This window comes from Lissotriton helveticus, chromosome 11 (assembly GCF_964261635.1).
Source record: "Lissotriton helveticus chromosome 11, aLisHel1.1, whole genome shotgun sequence".
Taxonomy (NCBI): domain Eukaryota; kingdom Metazoa; phylum Chordata; class Amphibia; order Caudata; family Salamandridae; genus Lissotriton; species Lissotriton helveticus.
The window spans coordinates 838,825,692-838,848,783 of record NC_136072.1 but is presented as its reverse complement, the minus strand read 5'-3'; the positions used below and the strand labels follow the sequence as shown (position 1 = coordinate 838,848,783).

The 23,092-nt window shown below is 39.5% G+C and overlaps 1 protein-coding gene and 1 long non-coding RNA gene across 3 annotated transcripts in view; one reads left to right on the top strand and one right to left on the bottom strand.

Moving 5' to 3' along the window:
• Positions 1–23,092, top strand: part of AIFM3 (AIF family member 3) — a 337,117-nt gene that overhangs the window by 179,098 nt on the left and 134,927 nt on the right. The gene's annotated exons all lie outside the window — the stretch shown is intronic.
• LOC144792156 (uncharacterized) overlaps positions 15,323–23,092 on the bottom strand; it is a 60,042-nt gene continuing 52,272 nt past the window's right edge. The window contains exon 3 of the long non-coding RNA XR_013602514.1: positions 15,323–15,361. This is a non-coding gene — a long non-coding RNA (uncharacterized LOC144792156). The remainder of the gene's footprint in view (positions 15,362–23,092) is intronic.

Genomic DNA, 23,092 nt, shown 5'->3' with positions numbered 1-23,092 from the left:
TGTCAGGGAGGGGTTTGCACAACCCCTCACCTTAAAAAAATAAAGTGCCTGAGGAATGGAGCACCCAGACTTGGGGAGGGGGATAGAATCATGTGGACTCCTAGGTACTCAGGGAGCAGTGCAGTTTACCCCTCCTTGTTTCAAAAAAAGGCCCCAAGGATAGGATCCCTGGGCCGGCAAAGGCTTGGGGATAGGGTCCACATGCCCCCTCCCCTTATTAAAATAATAAGGCCCTGAGGGGGGTCTCGGGGTTCTGCCCTCTTCCCTTTTTTCCACAAATCAGCCCTGCCGGATGGATCTGCCTGACATCAGACCTTGCGGCCAACCCCATGCTACCCAAGGCAATGCATGGTCGGTGTTTGGCTGCATGTGGTGGGTTGAACGCAGGACCTGGCCACAGGTCAGGCCCTGAGGCCCACCTCACACTATGCACAGCTGAAGATTGCCTGCATGGCGTGAGGTTGCTTGCCCGTGAGGGGTTGGTCCCTGTGGAAACCCCCCCCGCAGCACACGGCCAAAGGAGATGCACAGAGGGGGGGTTGGTATTACGTATGGTAACAAAATATTACTTACGTTAAAAAGAAAACCCTAGAAGTTCATGCCCAAAGTAATTATAGCTCGCCCCTCACCATACACTGCTAATTGCACTCATAATTCATCACTCATGACATGTTCTATGATATCATTGATAACATTACTACAACATTTGATATTACATCATTGATGACAAGACTATGTATGGCGGGTGCAAGAGTTATAGTTAACTTAGGGCATGAGATATAGTTACTAGAGATCACAATAAATGGGGAATTTCAGTGTTTTGTTTAGTTTAAAATGTTACATTGTCACTGAAATTTTCAACTAACTTTAACGTTGTGTTACCTTTGTTTTTTCAGTGAATATATATACATATATATTCACTGAAAAAAACATAGGTTATAGACCATATATAGTTAGGAATTAGCATTTTTAAAACCTTATTTTATGATGAAAGGGATGAAAGACGTAGCCTTATTTAGGGATGAAAGACGTAGCCGAGTGGATGACGACCAGCCGCCTGAAACTGAACTCAGACAAGACGGAAGTCCTCATCCTGGGTTCCTCGCCCTCCGCCTGGGACGACTCCTGGTGGCCCCTCGCCCTGGGCAGCGCACCCAAACCGACAGACCACGCACGCAACCTGGGCTTCATCTTGGACTCCTCCCTCACCATGACCAGACAAGTAAACGCCGTCTCCTCGTCATGTTTCAACATCCTGCGCATGCTACGGAAGATCTTCCGGTGGATCCCCACCGAGACAAGGAAGACGGTCACCCAGGCCCTCGTCACCAGCCGACTGGACTACGGCAACGCACTCTACGCCGGAACCACCGCCAAGCTCCAGAAGAGACTCCAGCGGATCCAGAACGCCTCAGCCAGACTCATCCTCGACATCCCACGACACAGCCACATCTCCGGACATCTGAGAGACCTGCATTGGCTCCCCGTCAACAAAAGAATCACCTTCCGCCTCCTCACCCACGCACACAAAGCCCTACACGACCAAGGCCCCAGCTACCTCAACAACCGCATCAACTTCCACGTTCCCAAACGACAGCTCCGCTCAGCCAGCCACGCCCTCGCCGCCGTCCCCCGCATCCGGAGAACGACAGCAGGAGGAAGGTCCTTCTCCTACCTGGCCGCCAAGACCTGGAACTCCCTTCCGACCGACCTGCGCCTGACCCAAGACCACCTCTCCTTCAGGAAGAAGCTCAAGACCTGGCTGTTCGAGCAGTAGCAGCACTCCCCCCCCTAGCGCCTTGAGACCCTCCGGGTAAGTAGTGCGCTATATAAATGTCATTGATTGATTGATTGACTCACACAAAACCATTGAAATTCGCATATATAGTTAGTTGCACTAACTATATATTTCGCGCACCCGCAATCCACTGCTGATGATGTCACATATTACATCATTCATGACATGGTCAGTGACATCACTGATGACATCACTGATGACATCTCAAATGACATCACTGATGATATCACTGATAACAACATCCAGTGTCTGTATGTTTCTGTAAACTTTAAATATGTCTTACATATTGAAGAATGAGTGGATGTATAAGTGTCTGGATGAAGGATTTAGTAGGTGCATGACTGACTGTATGAGTGAGTGATTAAATGTGTCTCACTGAGTGCATGGGTTAGTGACTAAACTGTCCTAATTTGTGCATCATTATGTCTGTTGTTCTATAAACTGCTGCATGTATTGATCAGTAGCTATATGAGTAACTATATGGGTTATTGATTGGTTGCCCAATTATTTGTATGGGAGACTGAGTGTGTGTGTGGGTGGTTGGGAGGTGTATGACTCTGTGCATAGATGTGTGAGCAGTTGATTCACTAGATGTATGGGTTCAAAAGTGCATGTGGGGAACAGCTGTATGGGCGGTTGACTGTGTGCATGAGTGTATTGGTGAGTGAATGGATATCTCAGTGCTGCATGTCAAAGTAAGAACATATGTAAAACACAGTATATGTGAGAGTTGACATATATAAATAACTGCATAAGAGGCAGTGAATGTGTGAGTGGTTGTATGGATCATTCTGAAATTGTATCAGGGATTGTATAAGAGAGTAAATATGTGTTAGTATCTGTTTGAATAAGTAAGGTGTGTATAACTGTATAGTTGAGGAGATGGAGGTGTGATTGATTCTTTGCATGGCTGACTAGGTGTGTGAGTAACTCCATGGATGAGTGACACTCTGTGAGTGTCTGTTTACACTGAGTGTATATAAGGTTATGTTAGAGTCTGAAGAAGTTAATCGTATTATCACATGAATGATGTCATCAGTGATGTGATCAGTCATATCAAATGAGATGTCATCAGTGATGTCATCAGTGATGTCATTTGAGATATCATCAGTGATGTCATCAGTGATGTCACTGACCATGTCATGAATGATGTAATATGTGACATCATCAGCAGTGGATTGCGGGTGCGCGAAATATATAGTTAGTGCAACTAACTATATATGCGAATTTCAATGGTTTTGTGTGAGTAAAATAAGGTTTTAAAAATGCTAATTCCTAACTATATATGGTCTATAACCTATGGTTTTTTCAGTGAATTTTCAAGGTTTTGTAAATGCTAATCCCTAACTATATATGGTCTATAACCTATGGTTTTTTCAGTGAATTTCAATGGTTTTTTAATAGCAAATATTAAAAGCTGTTAAATGTATTCTTTTTTTAAAGGAAAAATATATTTTATATGTATTTAATATAATTTTTTTATGTATATATAATTTTTTTTATTTTTTTTAGTTTCGCTACCGGTAGGTGCACTGGGTAGCTTCCCGTTAGCTCAATTTTATGCCGCGACCCGGTCCGCGCACCGGGAAACGTCCCGTTTGCACAACTGCCGCGTTCGAGAACAACATCGCGACGCGTCGCGTAAGCGACGTATCGCGTTGCTGCGTAATGCGTCTTATGATGCGCCGCGTTAGCGCACTCGGAAGTGCTCCGGAGCGCGAACGAGGTGCAAAGCGCAGCACCCCGGAAGCGCTCCGGGCGCAGAGCGGGACGCGTAACGTAAGCGTAATAGGTCATGTGACCTGTAAATAACACTTTTCATTGGTTTAGAACTATTTTTTTTCCCAAATGATGAAAACCCCTCCTTTTTTCCTCACTCTGACTTTCATCTTTGTGAGAGGAAGACCTGTTTCTCCTTGTTGAAATAATGGCATCTGTAGTAGCTGCAGCTGGTGGCCCCCCACCCCCACCACAACCACCTAGGAAGGAAGGACCACCTGCGCAGTTCCTTCCAAACCCAGAGGAAGAGGAAGAAGAAGAGGAAGAGGACGTAGAGCGGAGGCAGTTCTTGCCTGAACAGCCCCGCAAATCACACCACAAAGACCATTTTATATGGCAATTTTTTTCTTTTCCTCGAGACCAAAAAAAGGTCAATGCCCGATATGTGACATGCCGCATTTGTAAAGATGTTTTGTCTAGAGGTACAAACAAAAAGTATAGTTTTGGTAACTATACTATGCACCGTCACATGCAGAGGTGGCATCCAAACAATTACAGCGCTGCTGAGCTGCGTCACCTCCAAGATAACCTACCAACTCCTGTGGCCAGTACATCGTCGTAGGTAACTCTATCGGGACCAGAGGCGAGGGAGACGGTCCCAAACATTCAACAGAATTTTGTGCACATGAAGCTAGTGTGCATTTATTGTGGTGAACTAATTTCATATGGAAATATGAGTATCATTTTAATTAATAGAGCGTTTGAAAACCACAAGTGCTCAAAACGCCCCAAAAAGTAAACATTTTTTTTTGCTCCTGTTGAGCCCTTTCTAATGCCTGTTTTTGGTTGTTCCCCCCAAAAAAACAAAAAAAAACATAAAATTGTTCAAAAAATAAAAAAAATAAAAAAAATGTTCAGAAAAATAAAAAAATATATAAAACAACAAAAACATTAAAAAAAAAGTTCTTTTCAGAACTACCTCCCATTTCTAAAAAATTACTAACATTTTTAGCACTCTTGACTTCATTTTTCTCATAGGTGCGCTTCCCGGTGCGCGCACCGGAGAGCGCCCTGTTAGCGCAATAAAAAAAAAACGAAAAAAAAAAACAAGAGAAGGAGAGCATAAGAGAAAGAGAAAGAGAGAGTAATGTTAAGAGACAGACAGCAAGAGAGAGCAACACAGAGGTACTGTATAATACATAGTAAAACAGTGTAAAAGATATAAGAAAGTGTAAGAGAGAAAATTAAAAAAAATATGAGGCTGTGAAACAAAGAAAGAGAGAAGAATAATACTAAAGCAGAGGCACATGAAGAATGTGAGTGGCTGTAAAGAGTAAAAGAAAAATGAAAAAATGATGTACAAATAAAAGGTAATAACGGAACCAGATTTAAATAACACTGGTGAGGGAGAGAGAGAAAAAAGTAGTGTCCATAACTAAAGAGGGATGAAATAAGATGGATAAAATCGACTAAAGTTAAAACATGTGGATTGACAGAGATAAAAAACTGAAAGAAGAAAAGATGAAGTAACAGAAAGGGAATAATTGAAGCAGCAAAGAAATGTAAATAACGTAGTGTGCTTGAACTTCAGGGAGAAAACATAATGAACAAGTAGTGAAAGAGTGAAGAGACAGAGACAATTAGAGTAAGAGAGATGGACTGAGTGAACGGGAGTGAGGAACTGTGAGAACAGAGGGACTGAGAAAAGGAATGGAAGGAGTGCAGTAAGTAAATCACCCACACAACACAACAGCTACCCTACCTCAAAGCACTCTAAAATATTATTTTACTGTTTCTCTTGGTTTTCCCCTTGTTACGCTCCCCGGTGCGCTACCCATAGTATAAGTAAAGAGGGGTGAAAGAGGGAGAAATATTGAATTAGGATAACACATGGTGAGTGACATAGAGAGTGGACATAGAGAGTAAAGGAAACAGTACCTGAATGGGCTTGAGTAAAACAGCAAAAAAAGTTAAGTAATGCAATGTGTGTGACTTACAGGGAGTCAGTGGGTGTAGGTAGAAGTTTGGGTGTGTAAGGTGTGTCTGTGGGTGTGGTTGTGTGGACTGTTTTGGTATGTGTAGAAATAAGGGTGTGTGAAATATGTATGAAAAGTGTATGAGTGTGGGGTGTATATGTGTTCGATGTATGTGTGTGTATGGAATGTGTGTGTGTTTTTGAAGAGTGTGTGTGGGAGGTTTTTTTGTGTGTATGAGGTGTGTGTGTGGTGTGTGTGTGGGTGTATGTTACAGGTGTGTGCATGTGTTGGGAGGGGGATGAGCTATATGTGTAGGAGTAAGGTAAATAATTAAGAAAAAGAGAATGAGTGAAGAAGCAAAGGAAGGGAACAGAGGGTAAGTGAAGTAAAGAATAGGGATCAAAAGAAGTTGAATATGAGAGGGTAAATAGGGAAAGGGGAGTAAACATGGAGGATAAGAATAAGTGAAAGAAGCAGAGTAAAACACAGGAGTGAGGTAGATTGAGAAAATGTTAGTGACCTTAAAGCAAAGGGTGATAACAAACTAAATTTTTTTAGTCATACTTACCATATAATAAATGTAACTTTAATTTTTTTTACTACAGTTGGTATCTGTGAAAGAGAGAAGAAAAATAAGTTATAATTAGTAAAATATATATTTTAAATTAAAAGATACAAATGAAGAGCTAAAAACATCATAACACTCTATTTAGAAATAAAGTGAGAGTGAAGAACACAGAAAGGGAAATAAACTAAGGTAGAAGGGCAAAAAGAGGGAAAAAGAAATAGAAGGAGAGCAAATTACAAAGAGTAAGGCATATAGATTCACTAAGAAAAAGAGAGAGAAGTACAGAGAAATGAACTGAAGGTAAGAAAGATACTAAAACAATTTGAGTTAGCAAAACTAAATCAGGAAACAGAAGTAAGTAAAAAGATAATGACTGAGACAGAAAACAGTCTAATTAAGGATGCATTTAGAAGAATGAGGAATAGAAGATAACTGAGAGTAAGAGAAGAACAGTCATACAGTGAAAGGATGAAGGGAGACAGAATAATATACAACAATTGAAGGAAATGGACTGAGGAAGTTATAACGTAGACACACTAAGAGAAAAACTGAGTGAGGTGGAGTACAATGAGTGAGAAAAGAAAAAAAGTAAGTCTGCAAAAAAAAGGAAAGAGAGGAGAAGACGACTAAAACAGTGGTACTGAGAGAAAATAATTTGGTGATGAAAGTAAAGAGAAGGACATTAAAAGAAAGGAAATGATGGATAGTAACGGAACCAGAGTAAAAGAAATGGGATGAAGAACGATGAGAGAGGAGCAGTGAAGTTGTTGTAAAAGAAGTGATAGAAGGTAGATAAACACAAGTGAAAATAACACAAGTAGAGTGAGGCACTGAGGACATAGAAGTAGTGAACGAAAAACAGAGAGAAGAGGTCAAAAGTAAAGAGCAAACAAAGATAAGCTAAGGAGAGTGGATGATTTATAGTGATAGAGTGCAATAATACTGCTGAGTAAGTAAACAGGAATTACTAAAAGAGCAAAGGAGGAAAATACGGAAAAGAGAAGAAAAGCAGAAAGACTGAAAGCTGAAAAGTTATGCAAGGGAGAGACGGGATACACACAGTTGAAATGAAAATGAGGGGTTGTCAAAGAAGTGGAGTAAGGGAACGGGGGTTACAGAGAGTGAGAGAAAGACATTATAAGTGAGTAAAAAGAGCTGAAAGAAGATGAAAAAAGGAAAGTAAGTGTCAGAGAATGGGAATACAATTTAATTTACACAATCCAAAGTATAGAATAACTTCTACAACATGTTACATAGTTTATTTTTGCTGTTCTCAGAATATATTGAATTTCACTTAAAGTAGTGAGTTCAAATTACTCATCATATGACAGCGGGAAAAAAAACCACAATCTAAAAGATTGTGTTTTAAAAAAAACCTTACATATTGACAAATGACCAATGTACGCTAATCTTTGATTGACTTACTTTTCCTTGAGGCCAAATAGTATATCATGGAGGTCCTTTTCTCGTTGCATAGTATTTTGCTGTTCACTTAGAAATCCATTTCATCGACTTTCTAAAATAAAAGCTCCAAGAACATCTGAAATATTTTCAAAATTTTAATATACTCCTTTTTTTCATGACTCTTTACTCATTCTTGCACCTTTCCATTTGGCCAAATAGTGTCAGATGTATGAGTATATATGAGTACTCCTCCCGTCTTCATAGGCCATTTACCTTTACCTAAATTTTGGCTGTAAAAACACTAGATATGAATTTATAAAGCCAAAAGGCAAACGTTGTTTGAAAGTCAAATGATTGTCGTTACATTGGGTCCAACCTTTAGAAGTTTTTAAATAGCATGTGTAATGCCCTGATGTTGTAGAAGGACCATCATGAAAAATAATAGCTACAGTTGCAAAGGTTCTTCCTGATATCGATAACTGAGAAGCCACAACATTTTTAATAGAAGTTGTCAATTTAGTTCCATCAGGTCTACATCGTTGGAACATTAAAATAACATAGTGACCATCATTTTGTAGAAATAATGTGGACAGCATTGCAGACTTACATTGGGTACACACCATATTGTGATCCGCTGCTTTAACTAGATTATTGAAAGACACTGATTTGCAGTCTGGTAAAGTTAAATATATAAATCTTTCAGAGTCTATTCTAGTAGTACTTGATGAAGCACAGTTATCACAGTCATGTTGCCATTGATAAGAAAGGCCAAATATATTTTTTATATCTACTCCTTCATCTTGTAATACATCAAACATATATATTAAAAATTCCTGACAATCCTGCTGAATATTCTGTGAAAATTGATTTTGACCTGAACATATATCTAGAAGATTTCTAATTTCTGAAACACTTTCTATTTTTGCTCTATCACTACTACATTTGTCTAACACAGAATTCAATAAACAGCACAATGTTTGTTCCCGATTTTCAACAATCTGTCTTTGTAAATTTTGAAGAAAAAAAACAACATTAACTACTACATTAGCATAGCAGTTGACACCAGAACTGTTTTCAAACTGAAATCCAACAACATCTTCAACAGAATCCTTTTTGTTTCTCTTTACAATTACACTTTTATCTACTTTATGCCTTTTTGCTGATACCTCACTGCAATTACTCTCATTTCTTCTTTTTCGGCCTACCACACGTTTTTCAATCAGAGGATATTGAGGCAAATGTGGAGCATACTCTCTTCTTAACCTATTGTATTCTTTTACACAATCTAAATCTGCACAAATCTTTGTTTCATCACACTCAATCAAGTACAATCCTGATAAAGTTCTGACTCGTGATAATGCCACATATGCCATACCCTCTTTAAACACAGAACTTCCAATGTTCACCAAAGCGCTATCTACACTTAAACCTTGAGACTTATGAATTGTCACCGCATATGCCAAACAAATAGGAAACTGTTTTCGGCGAACATATAAGTCTTTCACGAGCAAAAATCTAGCTGAACAACGACAAATTTGTTCTATTTCGTCAATGCCATCAAATTTAATTTTTAAAATTTCAATTCCATCTCTATTTTTGTAATTCAGAAAACCAACAACATAACCCATTGCTCCATTTACCAGACCTCTTTCAACATTTAAATTCCTTCTTAAAATGACACGACAATTCAAACACACATTCAGAGTCTTTTCAAAACCAACAGTTTTAGATATAGTCTTCTCTAATGAATCCAATTTTGATTTCAAATTTTCAGACAAAATAATTGTTGCTCCCATATGCTCTATTTTATCAATAGCTTCCAGTTTCACTATCTCTTCTTTATCTAACTGTAACATTTTGCTGTTGAGCATGGAACATTCTTTCAGAGTTGGCAACAAACATATGCCAGATTTCTTCTCGTTAATTTTCTTAAATATGTTCTCTGGAAGAATGTTTTCATTTGGGTACAAATTTGAAATTAATCGTGCATGTAAAGCTTCTTTCCCTTGCTGACTTACTTTTCCAATCCTTACATCTTGTAGAATATTTTTATAATCTTCATCATTTGCCTGCCGTATATTTTGAAGCAGTTCTGCATATTTAAAATTTAACCATATATTAACGTTTCCAATGCTCCCTAAGCACTTCCTGGTATCTTCATGTGTGAGCATTTTGAACACAGGTTGTCCTTTCACTGGAGTCAACTGCAGAAGATCTCCAAAACAATAATATGTTTTCCACCAAATAAGACATCATAGTCTGTTCTAAGAATTTCTTGCATTCTCAAATGCACAAAAGCAAGCATGATATTTGACACCATGCTTACTTCATCAATGATAAGAAGTTTCATTTTCTTCAGGACTCTCGAAACTTCGTAACACGCATCTCCTGATAGCTTGTGATACTCCAATTTGTTATCATGCTCCACTGGCAGCATCCACTAACACGCCTCAAATCACAATGGGAGGAGGACCTGCAGAGGGAAATCCCAGACACAACATGGTCCCAGCTGCTTCAGCGAGCAAGGAAAAGCACCAGAAACGCCCGTTTCCAATTAATACACCTCTATATCCTACACAGGGCCTACCTCACTCCGAATAAGATAGCAAGATATTTTGGCGCAGTTGATGCAGCATGCCCCAGATGTACGCTAGTTGGCGCTGACTTGCAACACATGCTTAGGGACTGCCCGCGCATCCAGGAGTACTGGGAGGGAGTTGGGGACGCCCTAAATGAGGTCACGGATAGAGTACTGCACTATGATAGCGCGGTAGTCCTCCTACATTGGTTCCCACACACGCGCAAAACGAAACTGTCGAGTAAATTTATTGACATGGGCCTTATGATTGCAAGAGGGAGCTCACCAGGGGCTGGAAGTCAAAGACAGCGCCAACACACCAAAAGTGGTTGAACGAATTTCTGAAATGGGCAGCGGCAGAAAGCTCGCTCAGATACCAACTGGCCCGGCGGACAGCAAATGAGAAGGCTCAGGAAGCGGCGCTAGCTTGGGAAACCCTAGTCCAGGCGCTCAGGGATAGTGCGGAGTTGAGTGACGAGGAGGAGGGAGTAGCACTACAGGGGGCCCCGAGGGAGGAGGTATTAGACCCTGCACTGACACCTGACACACGCACCTAAGTATTGCTTCCACAATCCTCATCACACCAATTTGCCCGAGATTATACACAGGACACGTAGGCTCAGACACCAGGGGGACGGGGAGGAAGGGGAGGGGGGGAAGGAGAAAAGTTGAACTGTTTGCTTTGCTGAAGAGAGTTTATACATAACTGTAGAGTGAGGGGGCTCAATAAGCGTAGACCTGATAAAAGCAGAGGAAATTGTATAGCTGAGCTATTTATACCTGAACCAGGCTGCACCGTGATACATGATCGACCGCCACCCAACCTCCGGGATGTGGGTCATGAGGCTGTGTATACAGGCGATAATCGAACGGTGACTGCATTTGTACCGGGGACCATGATGGTGGGCATACTGTATGGTTGACATTATCTCTGCAATAAAAATTGTTTTACAAAAAAAAAAATGCTCCACTGGCAGCATCAGTAAACGATGTAAAGTAATCCCTTTAATGTTATGTGCTGCCAGCCCAGTTGGAGCAGTAACAACACAAGACAGCGATGATTCAATCCTTTTCTGCAGATAAGTTGCAATGGCTTTAATCAGAAAACTTTTTCCAGTTCCCGCTTCTCCACTCACGTACAGTTGGACAAGCTTAAATGATGTACATGAGCACTCTTTTTTCTCATGACTGAATCCATCTTCAATCTGTTCTGTGACTTCGTCATATATCTGTTTCTGCTCAAGGTTTAGTTGTTTCACCAAATCTTCTAAGTTAACATCATCATCTTGACCTTGTTCCATAGCTCTTTCCACCTCATCCATGGCAGTAGCAGCTTCATTTTGGATAATTGGTCCTCCTAGTGGATCCTGTCTCAATGAAGCAGAACTCTGACTGCCTTGAGAACTGTCTCTCGCAATCTCTGCAGCAATTGTGGCTTCTTGCTCTATTTCTTCATTCAACATTTGCAGATAATTTGGAAAAACAGGACATTCCATGGTATCCTTCGTTGCATTAAAGGAGTCTTCATAACAGAGAAAATCTCCAAGAAGTTCCTCTTCTTCACGCCATGGTTTAAACAGTTGCAAAACAGCCAAATAATAAAATTCTCTTTTATCTGGATTATCACAACTCAATTTGCGATGATTAATCAAATGACCTTTTTTCTGTTTCACTAGACATCCTTCACATCCAATGACTCCATATATTCCATTATTGATATCTTCTCTGATGTTCCTCTTATAAATATATCTCTGCAGAACTTCATAGAGACAAGCGTTCTCAAGGTGATGACTTCTATTTGGATAGTATGTATCCAACATGTTTGTCTTCAAAATATCTGTACTTTCTGGTTCTTTCTCCGCCAAATACTCTATCTCTTGTACAGATTTCAAAACTCGATTTCGTGTTGCAGCAAGACCTAGACTCACCCAAATGATGGTTCTAGATTTGGCATAGAGACTTGCTGACGACAATCGATCAGAATATTCATACGCTCCAATTTCTCGATGCGACAACATCTTCAGACTGTAACTGTATAATTTCTTGCTTAGACTCTTTTCATGTGAAATGTCCTCCCACATTTCCTTTAGTTCTGTCTTTTCTTTTTTTGTGATGTAAGACGTCACATATCGAGCCACAGCAATAGAGTTGTCAGCAACGAATTGAATATCCATATTAGCATTCCACATGGACAAAATCACTGGGTTGTAGTCGTTGATGTACTTGGACTCTTCGTCTCTTTTTAAATTGTATGTATTTTTGGGTGATTTCCTCGTCACAGTATGTCGCAGAGAAGACATCAAATTATTTACTCTTCCTTTAGAAATCACTGGTCGTGGAAAGCTGAAACGACATTTTGTGTAGAACTTGTCCTTGTTTCTGAATTTTCGACGACAATACTTTCCACAACGATGGGATTGAAAGCGTAAAACTTGTTGCCTTAAACTGTTTTCTTCCGTAGTTTTCGGAACAGCACATGTTGAATACTCTTCAATGAAACTCATCACTGTCTCATCCGAATCTGTTCCAAATTTGGGTGCATCTTTAATCCACAACAACATATGTATGTGAGGAGCACCTCTCGCTTGATACTCCTTTCTCCAAAAGAAATCCAAAACCTCTCCAAGGGGAGGATTTTTTTTGTTGGTAATAAAAGACATCATAGCTTAAAATCTATGATTAAAATATCTGCATACATTCACTGAATCCAAAGAACACAGTTCTCCAGGTGTTTTGAATTCTATATTTTGTATATTAGCATTGGCCTCTCGTAGAAATTGAAGTAAGTCCTCCCATGCATACTCGGCACAGCTAAGAGTGAGGAACCATGTAGGAGTTCCTAAGTATCTTAGCATACATTTCAATTCCCCATGGCGATGGTACCAATACTCATTTGTACCACGCTGACATGCCATGAGATTGATTAGATGAGATTCTAAAATATTATCTTGCAGATTCACTTTCTCCATAAAGTCCCTCGCCGAAACATTTTGTAGATGTGCTCCACTTTTCAGAATATGGTTTACTGCATAAGAAAGCCCAGACAAGTCACTTTCATACAGTAGATGAAACAAATAGGGAATGCATTGACGAAACCTTGCATCTTCAGCATATAATCTTACAGTTCGATATTCAGATGCAGGAATTTGAAGTGGTCGATCGTCATATCGTCCACCTCGACCTGTTGGAAATAGCTGTGGAAAACAACGAGCTTCCAAACTTTCTTCCCATACACTAATGGGACTTCCTTTTGCTGTTTTCATTTGAAACAATTCAATTGCATTCCCCATTACTTCTTTGGAATGCAAAGGATGAACAGTATAATGTTCATATATTTCTTCACTTCTAGACACATCAACTTTTTCAATTTGGCCGCCTGAACAATCACTGTCTTCATCTGTAGCTGTTTCCTCTGCTGCAACACATACATCTTTGTAGTACTCATTGCTTTTGACTAAATACAACGTTGCCTTTTTGACTTTCCTAACATCCACTAAATCTTGCCAGATTTTTTTACTGTTTGTTGGAACCCCATTAACTAGAATAATTAAAGGTTCCTCTTCTACTTTTTCTATACCAATTGTATCAATATTTTTTTTCAAATCTAGGAATCTAGGGGCAAATAAACAACTCTTCCCTTTAATCCTCTCTGCAAATCTGTAGGAGGCAATTTCCCTATCTTAGGCTCCATGCGAACAATTGCCTGAAAAGGATGGACACATTGAATCAAAATAGACTCATATGTATTTAAATCCATCAATTCACGGGGAATGTCTATCAACTCCAGATTATTATGAACAGCTCTAGCAGGCATTCTGTTTTGATTTAATTTGTCATAACAATATTTACAAATACGCTAATCAGAACTCAAATCAAAAGAATTCTCCACCCACAAATAAGTTGCTAAATCTTTCCACTCATAATTATCCATCTTTTCACTTTTTGCATATGAATCAACTAACCTAGTCTGAATCTTATAATGAGTCCGTCGACAACAGACACAAGTAAAATTCGGCCTTTCACTTGATTTCACCTTAAACCTGGTAATTTCCTTCTCAAACTTTTCTGTATTTAAAATCTGTACATTGTCTTCCACATTACCTTGAATTGCTGTCTCAATTTCTACACTGTCCTTTTGCTCACGAAAATAACAAATCTCAATTTCTTCACAGATCTTCTTCACATCTAATTCTGTTCCATGCAAAAGAGCACTGTTTAATTGTTTAAGCTTAAGTGCTGGACTTTTTGCATAATACAACATTCTCACTAATTTCCTCATTTTGGTATGATGCACTGCTAACATCCTAAAATGATGAAAAACACTCTGACAGACTTTTCTAGAAAGACAAGCCAGTGAATGGCCTTGCAAACCTGTCATTCCTCTCACTCTGCAAGGATCTAAGTCTTGCAACAACTTCACTTTCTGCTTTATACTTTTTTTACTATACGTACGTAAGAAATTACAAAACAAATCAATTGATTCCTGTCGCACACAACAAATACTACTACACTTCCAAGTGTACACTGGACCCTTAGTACGTCTCCCTAAAACTCCATCAGATAACACCTCTTCTGGTTCTCTAGGCACAAGTTTCTCTTTTTCAATCGGACAACCGTCTTTCACTTCATACGCTCGACCACTGGTGTCAACTGCATGCACTAAATCATTCTCCTGGAAGTAACTCTCCTCATTAAAAAATGGCTCACAACTTGAACTGTGCATCCATTCTCCAGAAAAAACTTTACAAAAATTAGTCCGATTAATTACTCTTTTCCATCTACTGTTTGATTTGAAAACATCAATTGTCTTGTTAAGTGTCCTAATTCTATTGATTATTAAAATAAATAATTTTTTCTTAACTTCCAAAGCCTGATCAACAATCTTCTCTACACTTTTCTTTTTCTTATAAAAAGCAGCTCTCTGTTTACCTTTTTTAATATTTTTTAACAAATTTAAAACCACTCTATTGCGAAACATTCGTCTACGAATGTCTCTAAACTGATTCTGCCTTCTATTCCTATACATATTATTCTCTCCTGCTCCAGTTTTAGGATTCTTTGAAGTGCTCTCCTTCCTTTTCAATTTTACTCTCTCATTTTCTTTTTCTACATGGTGTCCATCATTTTTTCTGGATGTACATATGTTGCGTAAAAAAGACTTAGTTGTCTTACCAGGAGCTTTGTTCCTGTTTTTTGAAGTATCTGTTGTGGAAGAATGCTGTAATTCCGTTGCTGTTTTTGCTTTTTCCCGGTTACGTTGTTTCTTTGTCCTTTCCTTTGTGGGCATCTTTGCTTTTTCTTCAAATAACGATTTCAATCTGTGTTAAAGAAAAACAGTAGCACATTACAGACCACTATTACCAAACAACAAAGCAATGACAAAAAGCAAACGATCAATACAGGGTTTCAGATCAGGTGAGGATTCTCCAGTGGTGCACAAAAGGTGAGGCCTGTATTGAAAAATATAGTGGAAGACAGCTCTGTCCACAACTACAAAGAAGATCAGACCTATGTCGAACTCCACTGCACTCTTATACACAGGCTTCACCACCTATGCTTCCCAAGAAAATATTGAGTTATATAGTTATATAGAATTGTATTTTATAAAATTGTGAAGCTCCATGAGAAAGCGTTTGCCTCAGTCTTATTCCTGTTGTGAGGCAGGTGCAAGATTTTGCCTCAGTCTTATCCCTGCTGTGAGGCCGATGATTGTAAATAGGATCTGTGCTGTGTTTCCTAAATGTGATGTCAAAAACGATTTTGGAGAAAATGATTGGTTTTTACATTTTTGATTATAATGTGGCGCAGAGGTTTAAAAAGTGACGCATACATGCGCCACTTTTTAAATATGGAGCAAAAAGGTACTTGTTTGGGTTTTCCTGGGGAGCGTAGGTGGTGAGGATTGTATCTAAGTGTGCAGTGGACTAGGCTTCATGAAGCATATCCCTGTCTGCATTCTTAGACACAGGTGTCAGTTTGACTCTTTACAATGATGTTAGCTGTGTTTTAAATCAGTGTAGGAAGCATATTGAGTTTGTTTACATAGAGGAATTGTATTTTGTACAATTGTGAAGCTCCATGAGAAAGCGTTTGCCTCAGTCTTATTCCTGTTGTGAGACAAGTGCAAGATTTTGCCTCAAAACACCTGTGTCTAAGAATGCAGCAGAGATAGGCTTCATGAAGCCTAATCCACTGCACTCTAAGACACAAGCCTCAACACCTATGCTCCCCAGGAAAGCCCAAACAAGTACCTTTTTTGCCCCATATTTAAAAAGTGACGCATGTAGGTAGATGCGTCACTTTTTAAACCTCTGTGCCACATTATACTCAAAAATGTAAAAACCATTTATTTTCCCCAAAATCGTTTTTGACATTACATTTAGGAAACACATCACAGATCCTATTTACAATCATCTGCCTCACAGCAGGGATAAGACTGAGGCAAAATCTTGCACCTGCCTCACAACAGGAATAAGAGTGAGGCAAACGCTTTCTCATGGAGCTTCACAATTTTACAAAATACAATTCCTCTATGCAAACAAACTCAATATGCTTCCTACACTGTTTTAAAACACAGCTAACATCATTGTAAAGAGTCAAATTGACACCTATGTCTAAGAATACAGACAGGGATATGCTTCATGAAGCCTAGTCCACTGCACACTTAGATACAATCCTAACCACCTAGGCTTACCAGGAAAGCCCACACATGTACCTTTTTTCCCCATATTTAAAAAGTGACGCATGTATGCGTCATTTTTTAAACCTTTGTGCCACATTATACTCAAAAATGTAAAATCCATTTATTTTCCCCAAAATCGTTTTTGACATCACATTTAGGAAACACAGCACAGATCATATTTACAACCATCTGCCTCACAGCAGGGATAAGACTGAGGCAAAATCTTGCACATGAAGCTTCACAATTTTACAAAATACAATTCCTCTATGCAAACAAACTCAATATGCTTCCTACACTGAGTTAACACAGCTAACATCATTGTAAAGAGTCAAATGTATTTCTATTAAACATGCACACATTCTTTATTCCTTTTAAAAAATGTAAAAACTATTTTTATGCTTCATGAAGCCTAGTCTACTGCACACTTAGATACAATCCTCACCACCTAGGCTCCCAAGGAAAGCCCAAACATGTACCTTTTTTCCCCATATTTAAAAAGTGACGCATGTATGCGGTATTTTTTAAACCTTTGCACCACATTATACTCAAATATGTAGAATCATTTATTTTCCCCAAAATCGTTTTTGACATCACATTTAGGAAACACAGCACAGATCATATTTACAACCATCTGCCTCACAGCAGGGATAATACTGAGGCAAAATCTTGCACATGAAGCTTCACAATTTTACAAAATACAATTCCTCTATGCAAACAAACTCAATATGCTTCCTACACTGAGTTAACACAGGTAACATCATTGTAAAGAGTCAAATGTATTTCTATTAAACATGCACACATTCTTTATTCCTTTTAAAAAATGTAAAAACTATTTTTCCCCCCCAAAATCGTTTTTTACATCACATTTACAAAACACAGCACAGGTCCTACGTAGAAGCATTCCATGTCACGACTAAAAATTCACAATTTTACAAAATACAATTACTCTATACAGTAAAAACGTTTTACCAAGCATTATCAAAATGCATGACACAAAGCAACATGTAAAGACCACAATTTCCTTCCAAATCTTCTCCATAGAGTATACTAGTCTCTATGTATATTAAATGAATCATAACTCACCTTTACAAATGCTTTAGGAGATTCACAACAGTGTCAGATACACACACCAATATTTCTTTAGCAGAGCAAAAGGTATGTTCTCCAGGCACTGCAAACCTAAATGGCACAGAGAACCTCTAATTCTACACACATATTCCTCATGGTAACCAATCAAAACTCTTCCCTCTGTATTTTCAAACCAACACCCTTCCCCCCCTCAGCCCTTTCTACCTGTTACCATAGCAACTCCCTCCTCACTGAGCTCCCAGGGTTAAAAGTTTATTTTACAATGTTGTAAATCACCTCAGCAAGGATGTTTGACCTGCGAATACACCAGCTTATCTGGTGCAATGTTTCTTTAAATGACTTTTTTTTAACCATTCAAATTACTTCTTACACAGAACACAACCATGCACCCTAACTTTCAGTTTTCAACTATCTCATTCTACCAATCATTGCTTGTGATTCAATAGCACTGAAACTCCACAGGTTTTTTTTTTGCAAACTCCTATTGTTCCAACTGCCATTTCTTTTCCACACTTCATCTGACTGCATCAGAATCTCCTCTCACCATGTATTCTGTCTGGATTATTGGACATAGCTATATCCACTGGGCTCAAAGGTATGCAGCTACCAGAAATTTCCACAACCTTGACTTACCAAATGTGAAGATTAAATGGATTGGCCACAGAGGAGTGAAATGTCACCAATTGATACCATTGGTGAAAACCTTTTTGCATTTGCCACATCCTGAATTGTGCACTGTGGAGGAAATAACTTGGGCACTTTGACTGGGGTAGGTCTGGAAATGCTTATAAAGGACACCTTTGATCAATTGATGGCACTTTTTCCTCAAGCTGCCTTGGTATATTCCAATATATGCCAAAGGCAGAAATGTAAGTGGTCCAATCAATTTTGTCCACAATTTGAGAAAGCACGGAAACATGTGAATAAATCTGTTTCTGCTTACATGAGAGACTATGGAATGGGTTCAATATACAATAATAACTTGCGTTACAACATGCAAGATATCTACAGGGGAGATGGTGTGCACTTTTCTGATGAGGGGAATAGAAAATTCCTCCTGAATTTAAGACTGTACATTGGTACCTACTTGTAGGTACCTAAATCAGCCACAGAACCCAAAAGCCCTTTTCAGGGCTACCCTATCTCTGATCACTCCAAATGATTATCTTTTTCTAACTTTTTTCACTAATTTTCACCAAAGTACGCTCCCCGGTACGCTTCCCGGTGCGCGTACTGGGCGCTTCCCCCGCAAAAAATAAAAACTTTTTTTTGGTTTGTTTGCCTATTTCGGCCTCCTAAGACCCCCTCAGAAAACCTAGAGGGTCAAGCAGTGCCTACGATGCCCCCTTATACCCATTCCCAACGTTGTTTGTCCTCCATTTTCTGTCTTAAATCTACCGAAAACAAAATGGAGGACTGCCGTAGCGCTGCCGGTACACGTACCGGGGCGCGCACCGGTAAGCGCTTTAAATAAATGTTAAAGTTAATTTACATAAAAACCACTGGAGACACTTTCACCAAATATAGAATAGCTCATACTACATACCAATCCCTACCATTTTCCCAAATTCGATGGAATTCCATTGAGCCATTTAGCCTGTAGACCTCTCTAAATACCCTGAGGTAAATTACTTCACAAAAACACATCTGAAGTGTTAGAATTGACAACAATTAAAATGTTACTTTCATTTTCTATTTTTTTTTTCCTGACATTTGATTGGTTATGTACATGAATATAAATGAAAAATGAGAGGGAAACACGGCCATTTTGACTACAACTACCTGAGGTACATCTTGAAAGGATTTTCGCATTTTGTCTTCTTCACCTCTCTGTAAAGTAAGTTGATAATTTGTAAGGGGCACTTTAAGTTATTTTTTAAAAATGTTTTCTGATAGTTATTTACTGTCCCTCTGCTATAGTTATAGATAGAGATAGGCTCCTCTGTTATATTTATGGATTGACTTAGGCTTCTCTGCTATAATTATGAATTTACTTACGTTTCTTCACACGCACTTTTTTATATTTCTACTTCCTGCCTGTTACCATACATTGCCAAAAGTTAACTTCACTGTTAAAAAATCAAAACTACCTGTCTGAACTTAAACCCAACAGTGCCATATTTCTACTGATTTTTTTTTTAATGCAAATTTCAGCACAAAAATAGAAGGAGAACAGAACGTTTCCTTTGAAATTGTCCTAGAGATGAACAATGAGGAAATCATTGAACCCAATGACTTGGAATTCATGGATGAATCACGGGACCATGAACTTCTACAATGTGTAGAATCTGTGGATTTGTTAATACAATATGAGGACGTTTCTGACAGTCAAATGTTGGAAGTTATGTTCACTCAAAAAGAGGACATTTCGGACAGTCAAATGTTAGACGTTCTATCAAATTTTGAAAATGAATCTTAAAAATAAATTTATATTTAATAATTCTAAAATTGTTTGAGACATTATTCATTTTTATATGTAATTCTTAAACTACTACCAAATTGATTATAATGTAAAGTCAAACTTATAGTATACTGTGCAACTTTTTTGTTTTACATAGTAATTTTGCTCATAGATACTTCCTTTCTCCCACTATATTATCTCCAATGTGTATTTGACATCTCTTTTTCATCTCCTGCCTCCATGTTCTTTATGTTTTCCTGACAGACTATGGTATGGATTCCATATACCACAATAACTTCTATAACAACATGCAAATTATCTACAGAGTAAACGGTGTACATTGAATTTAAGACTCTGCATTGGTACCTACATGTTGGTACTTAAATCACCCACACAACACAACAACTCTATTCAGAGATACCATACCTCTAAGCACTTTAAATTATTATTTTAGTGTTTCACTGAGTTTTCCCCATGTGTGGGGGTGGGGGAGGTGTGTGTGGGGGATGTGCAGGGTGTGTCTGTGAGGTGTGTATGTGTGTGTGTGTGTGTCTGGGGGGATGAGGTGTATATCTGTGTGGGGTATGTGGGTGTGGGTGGGGATGTGGGTGTGTGAGGTGTGTGTGTGGGTGTGGGTGTGTGGGGTGTTTCGGTGTAGGTGGAAGTGTGGGTGTGTGAGGTGTGTGTGGGGTGTGTGTGGGTGTGGGGAGTATGTGTGTAGGATGTGTGTGTATGTGTGGGATGTGTGGATGTGTCTGTGAGGTGTGCGTGTGTGTGTGGGGGGGAGGTGTGTGGGATGTGTTAGGTGTGTCTGTGAGGTATCTGTGTGTGCGTGTGTGTGTGTTGGGGGGTGAGGTGTGTGTGTGTGTCTGGGTGTGTGGGATGTGTGGTTGTGGGTGTGGATGTGTAAGGTGTCGGTGTGGGGGTGTGGGGTGTTTGGGTGTGGTTGGAGGTGTGCATGTGTGAGGTGTGTGTGGGGAGTGTGTGGGTGTGGGGGTGTGGGGTTGTGTGCGTTTGGGTGTGTGTGGGACGTACTTGTAGGTACCTAAAACAGCCACAGAACCCAAAAGCTCTTTTCAGAGCTACCCTACCTGTAATCACTCAAAATGATTATTTTACACTATTATTTTCACTATTTTTCACCAAATACGCTCTCCGGTACGCTCCCCGGTGCGTGTACAGGGCGCCCCCCCCGCGAAAATCGAAAAAAAATTTTTTTTTTTTTTTTTACCCAAGGGACCCTGTTATGGCCCCCACATCAAACCTAGGGGATCGGGGGGGGTGTACCCTGCCCCCTTTTGGTCATTTACCCCTTTGTTTTTTGCCACCTCTTGTGTCTCGATCCTACCGAGACACAAGATGGCGGCCGCTGCGGACTGTTTCGAATGTTTACAGACACCCGAGAGCCAATCAGCTTCCCGTGCGCAGGTCGCGTGGCGCACCCGGATCGCTCCCCGGCACGCGCACCGGGGCGCGCTTACAGATATATAAATTTTTTTGAACCTAAATTACTCAAAATCCTCTGGAGCACATATCTTGAGACATAGCAAAGGCACATCGGGCTACCAGTCCCTACAATTTTGCCAAGTTTGGTGAAAATCCATTCAGCCGTTCGAGCTAAAAGTGCGACCGACCGCCCTATGGAAATTAACATTGGGAAAACACGTTTTGGGACCCCCCTTTTATCTCGGCCCCCGCTTGACGAATCCCCCCCAAACTTTCAGAGAAGGAGCGGAGCGCCGTGAGGCAAAGTTGCTGAAAAATTCAGGCAGATTCCTCAACCGGCGCCAAAGTTATTCCCAATAGAATGTTGCGATTTCCCTATGGAAATCAATCCTAACTATATATACCTACTGGCGACCGCCAGTAGGTAATATATGTTTACTAAATTACATGTATATATATATTGCTGAGACACAGGCAGTCTGGTCCACATACACGTTTTATTTGAAAGAAAAAGTGAGATACGTTTCGGCTCATCTGAGCCTTGCTCATATTGAGTGAGTAAGGATCAGAGGAATCAAAGTGTGTCTCTTTCTTAAGTGAGCAGAAGAATCTTCCACCACCCATTAGGAGTCATTTCTCATATAAGAAAATATTTTAAGGCCTGTTATTGAGTGGTGGTCCCCCAGGTACATTATGTATAATAAAATTCTGCCCCGCTTACCGTACTTATTCTGACTGAATAAGTGTGGAAAGCGGGCAGCATTATATTATATGTAATGTACCTGGGGGACCACCATTCAATCACTGGCCATAAAATATTTTAACGTCTTCTTATGGTTCCAGCACACTCATCGTGAGTAAATAGATGTGGACCTCTGGAGTGAAGCATAATTAAGCACATCACAACATAAGAAGTGAGTCCGAACTGGGAAGGGGCGAGAGGAAATCAATAGAGAGTTATTTGTGACCCATGCATAACAAAGTGTTGTTTTCTTCAATACTAGATAATCACGTAGGAGCGAAGAATTTGTGGGATTTTATAGGCCCAATGGAGCACTATATGGAGTGCTGAAAATCCTAAAAAATATTTAACCACAAATGTCCAAACAACCTAAGGGATATGTCTGTTTAAGGAAGGTGCTAGATTGTGATAGCAACAACATGGGCACCCCCCATATATGTTTTGGATAATTAGAGTGGGGTGAGGCTTCCTCTGATGTAATCATGGAATGCCATTTTGAGGATAAATGGATTGCACTGGGATTCAGATTAAGGGATTCTGTACAAATGTAAATAATAAAGTGATTTTTATTAAATCCGTACAGTGATTTGTAAATCTCTGTCTTTTAGAATTTTCATACCATAAATAAATTGTGTCCTGAAGAAGGTGGTCTGAACCATTTTGTTGTCGACTAAAACGCCGCGTCAACA